Here is a 7928-nt window from a genome sequence, read left to right as displayed (position 1 = left end):
GAAGTGGTGAAAATTAATGGAACGGAAAAGGTAAAATTTATAGTGAAAATATCATACAGAGGAATCGAGGCAGATCACCGCATTTAATTATAGAAAACTAAATTTCCTTATTCGCCGAAGAATCAAATCTTTTAGATTTCGGAGATTATCTTTAAATCCCTTGAATTCCGGAATTCAACTTTAACCACGTCAAAAGCTAGGGCGCACCTTATTTTCTAAATTCAACCATGACTACGTCAAAAGTTAGGACGAAACTTACTTTCCTCATTCTGCCATTTTGTGATTGCTTCATTCGTACGCTTCGAGTAATCAAATTGTTTTAGCCATATTATTCAATGATAATAAAACTCTATTTATCAACTCATATTCGTCATGAAAACATTCTTTTTGTTAACCATGACCACCTCACTCAAATTTCGGGACGAAATTTCTTTAACGGGTAGGTACTGTGATGACCCAGGAATTTTCGACCAAATTTAAACTTTAATCTTTATATGTTTTCGACATGATAAGTAAAGTCTGTAATGTTGAGTCTCGAAAACTTTGAACCGTGTTCATGTATACATTTAACCTTTGAACTATTTATATGGATTCAGTGAACCTTTGACTATTACCGACGATTCACGAACCTTTAATTATAAACAGAAATGTATATATATAAATAATTATATATGTAAATAATTATATATATTATAAATTAAACTATTATGTGATTTAGTTATAATGGAAGATAAATTAAGATAACTTAAAACTTGCTAATTAAAACTGTTTAATTTATTATAAAGAGTATACTGAATGTAAATAACTTTGAATATAATTATCAATGTTAATAAAGTATTAAAGGTATACTTTGAATTATTTTATTTCAATATATATTCTCAATATAGTTATTTACTTAATATTTAGAACATAATTATATATCTAGTAGTTGAAAAATATATATATATAAATATATTTATAAGATTTTTTATATATATATTAAAATGTATAAATATTAAATATTCAATAGATGTATTCATACAATGTATGATATAAATTGTAATATAAATATATTAAATGTAATTACAAGTTTAATTATAATTATTATATGATTATTATTACATTCATTATTGTTATTAATATCAATATCAATATTATTAAAATTATAACACTGAAATTGTTACATTTGATTTGTTAATATCATTATTATTATAACTAGTAGTAAAGTTATAATTTTTTTTTGATTAATAGTAGTAATATTATTATTACCATTATCATTAAGAATTATTTTTATTTATTTATTATAAAAACAATGGAATTTATTAATATTATTATTAATAACATCATTATAAACATTATTATAACTATTAGTATTTTTATTCTAAATATTATTACTATTAGGATAATTATTATTAATAATATTATTAATGCGTTAGTATTAATAATCAGCATTATTATTATTTATAATTAATAATATTATTTTTATTAGAGTTAGTTTTATATATATATATAAAAATCAAGAATAAATCTATAAATCCATAACAATTCGTACGAGTCTGTTACATGTAGCTATCTTACTGTATCTAATTGGATTCCTGTATCTAATTCAAGTACAAATCACAAATTTAATAACAGAAGAAGTCGAATTCTATTTGAGGTCGTTTTCTTTTTTTTTTTTTTTTTTTTGGCTTCTTCCCTCTGGTTTGAATAATCTGTCGACTGCTCTTGACTATACACCAAACGAATTACTCAAGGTTACTGATAAAAATCATTAGACTTTCCATTCTCCTTATCAACCACAACTATCCACCACTGCAATTCAAATTAAAATAGAACAGAAAATTTAAGAAAATATTCGAAACCTCTGCTCTTGCACTTTTTACTCAAATCTCGAAATCGAATACAACTTGAAAATCTATAAACGCAATCTCGTTAGAAATCTTCTAGTGAAACTTCCTGTAAAGTTTCAGAATCCAATTCCTTAAATTGGATTCTAATTTTGGAGTCAAACTTCTTAATTCAAAAGTCAAACGATTTTAAATCATACAAATTCGTAAGCTGTAATTCGATTCAGGTCAAAAAGGATGATTGTAGAGTGTTTTCAGGTTGATAAGAAACATTTTTCATGAAGTTATCTAGGTCTCAAAACATCCCAATCTCAAAATCAATTTTTATGTTCTTCATTTTTTTTTCTCCCTACGTCGAAGTTACAGCAACAGTTTTTAATTAATTTTTTTTTCTTTTCGGTTATTACAAAACAAACACAACCAGATTATATCAGTGCTATTATACATCCTACACCTCGAATCCACTGTTATGATTATCTGGGTTTTGGCCGTTGAATGTTGTGAAGAAGATGATGTAGGAAACAGAAGTATATAGGTTAAATAAATACGGATGTAAGCATAATCAGAAAAACAACTGGGTTCGAATGGTTAGATTGTTTGGCCACCGAACGGGAGGTCTCGGGTTCGAGCCCGGACGTGGTCAGTTTTTGGAACTTTTCATTTTGAGGTAGTTTTTCATTTTCTATAATTATTATTATTATTATTATTATTATTATTATTATTATTATTATTATTATTATTATTATTATTATTATTATTATTATTATTATTATTATTATTATTATTATTATTATAGATTGTTAATGTTATTGTTATTATTGATTGATATTAACATTAAGTATTAGTATTATTATTAGATTATTACGAATAAGATTTATTTTTATTATTGTGGTATGAAAATAATACAAACTATTATAATTATCATTAACATTATTATTAGTATCATTTTAGAATTTTATTATTACTATTATTATTATTATTATTAACAAAAGTATTATTATTAAGAATATCATTAGAAATAAGACTGTTATAATTATTATTAGTAAGTATTAGGTATTAAAATTATTATTTTCATTACCATTACTATTAAATTATTTATTTTACTATAAACTACTGTTATTATCATTATTATGAGATTCATTATAAAAACTATCATTTTTGCTACAGATAGATATTTTGAACCAAAAATATAATAAATACATATAATTATATTAATAGTTATATACCTATATGTTAAACCAAATAACTTTATTTATATAAATACTTATATATAACCAACGAATGAATTTTTATACTAACCATAAATATAGATAGATATTAAACATTTTGAATATATACACAGACTAAATAAGTATAATATATAATTTAAGATAATATATAAACTTGTTTGATTACGATTATATATTTTAATATATATACAAATGATATAGGTTCGTGAATCCGAGGCCAACCCTGCATTGTTCAGTTGTTCAATATAGTAATATGTATTTTTACTACAAAATACATTAGGTGAGTTTCATTTGCCTTTTTACCCTTTATATTTTTGGGCTGAGAATACATGCGCAATTTTTATAAATGTTTTACGAAATAGACACAAGTAATCGAAACTACATTATATGGTTAAATTATCGAAATCGAATATGCCCCTTTTTATTAAGTCTGGTAATCTAGAATTAGGGAACAGACACCCTAATTGACGCGAACTCTAAAGATAGATCTATCGGGCCTAACAAGCCCCATCCAAAGTACTGGATGCTTTAGTACTTCGAAATTTATATCATGTCCGATGGAGGATCCCGGAATGATGGGGATATTCTTATATGCATATTGTGAATGTCGGTTACCAGGTGTTCAATCCATATGAATGATAATTTTGTCTCTATGCATGGGACGTATGTTTATGAGAAATGGAAATATGAAATCTTGTGGTCTATTAAAATTATGAAATGATTGTTTATGATAAACTAATGAACTCACCAACCTTTTGGTTGACACTTTAAAGCATGTTTATTCTCAGGTACAAAAGAAATCTTCCGCTGTGCTTTTGCTCATCTTAGTGATATTACTTGGAGTCATTCATGACATATTTCAAAAGACGTTGCATTCGAGTCGTTGAGTTCATCAAGATTATTATTAAGTCAATTATAGTAAGATATATTATGAAATGGTATGCATGTCAGCAACTTTCGATGTAATGAAAGATTGTCTTTTCAAAAACGAATGCAATGTTTGTAAAATGTATCATATAGAGGTCAAGTACCTCGCGATGTAATTAACTGTTGTGAATCATTTATAATTGATATGGACTTCGTCCGGATGGATTTGGACGGGTCATGACAGTTTGTATCAGAGCGGTGGTCTTAGCGAATCAGGTCTGCATTAGTGTGTCTAACTGATAAGTCGTTAGGATGCATTAGTGATTCTGGACTTCGACCGTGTCTGCATGTCAAAAGTTTTGCTTATCATTTCGTGTCAAAAATTACCTGCTTATCATTCTTAGGGAATCAGTTGCTTATCATTCTTAATCTAGACATATCTTACTGCCTGGATTGCATGAATAGTGTATAGACAAAATTCATATCTTAGCGTATCTGACAATTCATATCTTAGCGTATCTGTTGCTGTAGACCTTGCCTGATATCTCTCGTAAATTTTGCCGTAATTTAAGGGATCCTGGTACTATATATATCTATGCATATTATGCATTGAGAATACATCCAACTATCAATTGCTGTCACTAAACTCTTCATATCAAAAATCTTTCCTAAGATCGCGTAAGATGGCCTCTAAGAATCGACCAAGTTCCTCTGACTCCGAAGACAGCGTGACAGGAGCACACCAATCAATCAACTATCGTGATTACTGGAGAAAATGGGGGTGGGTTCGCGACATACTCACCCTATGGAGAAGGGAAGAAGGTACTCCATATCATGAATCGAATCTACCACCTAACCTTGGAGTACTCAACCCGCTCACCGGCGAACCTGTTCGCAACACCGTTTATACCCTTTTTGCCAGAATTTTTCGTCTTGAGACTACCATTAACGGAACTAGAGAAGATATCCAATCTCTACCTCACACTGATAACCAACCAGGGTTAGTAGAAGAAGTTAAAGAACTTCGAGCTCGGGTGTTAACTTTAGAGAGCACGGTACACAGTTTGCAAGCACCAGCAGTATCACCAACACCAGTCACATCACAAACCTTAGCACCAACAGCATTAGTACCACCAACAACAACATCCGCATCACCAGCTTCGACATCTCATTCTGTACCTCGAGTATAATCGTCGTTCTATATGACGTTCTACATCATTTATCTTCGTTTGACATGATGATTATGTAAACTCTAATGTTTTAGAGATTATATATTCTTGTTCAAACAGTAAATCAAATGAATTTAATAACATATTGAATCATTAAATCCATGATTACATCTGAAGAAAATATATAGGTATATATATTTTCATAAAGATTGTAATTAAAAATTCTTTCGTACAAACTGTTAATGGTGAAAATATTTTAACGGGTAGGTAATACCCGAGGAATATTTAGATCTCACATTAATAAGTTACACTGTACATTCTTTGAATCTAATTCAACGGTCATTTATTATCCTACTTACATCCACCGATATACGTATCTGTTCACCGCAGAATAACCATTTTCATTCAATTTCGTAATTGGATTTTGATCTATCAGAATCTGACAAGTGGCATAATGAAGAAAACATTTTACAAAATAAAATTTGTTAGAAACAGACAAATTAACTACGAAAAATTTTGTTAAGAATCCACGCTAACTGTTTCCAGCTAACTATTCCTAGCTAACTGTTAATTCCGTATTACATTTTATTTATCGCAATTTAATTATCGCAATTTACGTTCTCGCAATTTTATTTATAGTCATTTAATTTTTGTTATTTACTTTACGCACTTTAATTATCGTTATTTAATTTCTGTTATTTATTTTACGCACTTTAATTATCGGGACACGTATACAAAGTTTTGACATATCATATCGACGCATTTATATATATTATTTGGAATAACCATAGACACTCTATATGCAGTAGTGAATGAGTTCTCTATACAGGGTTGAGGTTGATTCTACAATAATATATATAATTTGAGTTGTGATCGAGTCTGAGATGAATACGGGTCACGATACGTATTAATTAATTCGAATATTATATATTAAAATATATATGAATTATTGAATCGCTAACTGTGGACTATCAACTGTGGACTACCAACATTGGACAATTAAAATGAATTAAAATATTGACTTAACATATGAAACTAAACAATTCTTCAAGGTTTCCACTTGATTTCACCTTAAACCTCATTTGTATCTTGACGATTACAATTTGCGTTCAAACCTTTCATGATTCTTGAAAACACTTCGATCGATAGGATGAACCAACCGCACTTCGTCTACGGAAGAAAAGATTGATGCATATAGTTATGCACTTGAAAAACTCTCGAAAACTGAGTAAACGTTTAACACATAGCTGTGCTAATTTCTTTAGTGTTATTATCACCCAAAATAACTTTGCAGTTCTTCTTCAAAATAGTCAATTTTGTCACAGCTCCAGCAAGACAACTTTGACTTTTCGTACGAAACAACCTTATTATAACGTTGATATATACGTATGCTCTTTTATTGTCACCAGAAAACCTTTCATATTCCACCATGTTACCATCAGCGTTTAATCATCTAAAAACACAATTCTCCTGAAACCACCTCGGATTAATAACCGATGATTCAGATATCATAGCATTAAATGCAGAGGAAACAGAAAAATGGTAGATGGTCTAAACGGCCAAAAGTTTGATGATAAAGAAAGGAGTGTTAGGAACGCTCGATAGAAAATTGGGTATTGAAAAACAGATTGAGCTACCCATGAAGGAGACCAAGGACAAATACAAGAACCAAACCCTATATTCAAAGGATTCAGGTAATTATGGATCCATTGAAATCTTTAGAGAATATCTGCTCCAAAGTCATGTTAAAATCTTGCGGAAAATCTTTCTCCATCAACCATCGAACTTAGAAATTCCAAAATATCCTCATCAATATCTTCTATATTTATGAGGATATTTTCATAAATATTCTCGTCCGAAATTATATACCTCTTCGTGCTTCCTGTGTATCATTATATTGGAAACATTTAATAGAAAATTTAGTACCGAAAACTGAATTATGCGAAACTATGAAAGAAGTCGTGGACAAATCACAAAGAATAAGTTTGACTTCAAAGAATTTAAATAATTCAATGTCTGCTGAAGTCTTTAGCGAATATCTTGCTCCTTACTCTAAACCCTTGTGGACAATAGTCTCCATCATCCTCTGATCTTAGATATTCAAAGATATTATCGTATCTTTCATTATAAATATCCTCGATATTTCTGAATATATTTTTTATAACTAATCTTATCTGAAATCATTTATCTCTTCGTGCTATCAGTGTTGCATCATATAGAAACTGTTAGTTTCTATATTCTGTAAACTTTCAAGCTTAAAATATGAATGTTATTGAAGTAATGTTGGGAACTGATGCATGAGTTAGTATAATATAATGACACTTGATCAACGTGATTATATTACAGTAAGTCATACTGAGTTTCTAATGGGACGTGATGATTCACAGATCCTAACGTCATCACGTGCCATGTTACATAACTCTTTCATTATGCTTAACTTCTGAACATATCAAGAAAGTATATTCTTGATAGTTCTATTCTCAGTGATTCTGGTAATTTGATAAATCAAATCGTGATAATACATTAATTCTTATTTAGAACACGATGTTTATTCGAAATTCCATACTTACGAATTCTGGACCGTTACTCGCTTTACTAGAGGTCGGGAGGATAATAAAAAGGCAAATAGCTCCAAAATATAAGAGAAAATATAAAGCCCAACAACAATACCGAAATTACAAACCGTGGATATCAGTGCGTATAACAATATAAAGATACGGGAGGATTATAAATACAATAATCCTGAAAGCATAGTAGAAATAAACGGATTCCTCCGGTGGAAGTTGGAAAAGGAGAATGATTGTTGCGATAATCAGGATAAGGACAAGGATCAAAAC

This window comes from Rutidosis leptorrhynchoides, chromosome 1 (genome assembly GCF_046630445.1).
Source record: "Rutidosis leptorrhynchoides isolate AG116_Rl617_1_P2 chromosome 1, CSIRO_AGI_Rlap_v1, whole genome shotgun sequence".
Lineage (NCBI taxonomy): Eukaryota > Viridiplantae > Streptophyta > Magnoliopsida > Asterales > Asteraceae > Rutidosis > Rutidosis leptorrhynchoides.
Note: the sequence above shows the minus strand (reverse complement) of the source record.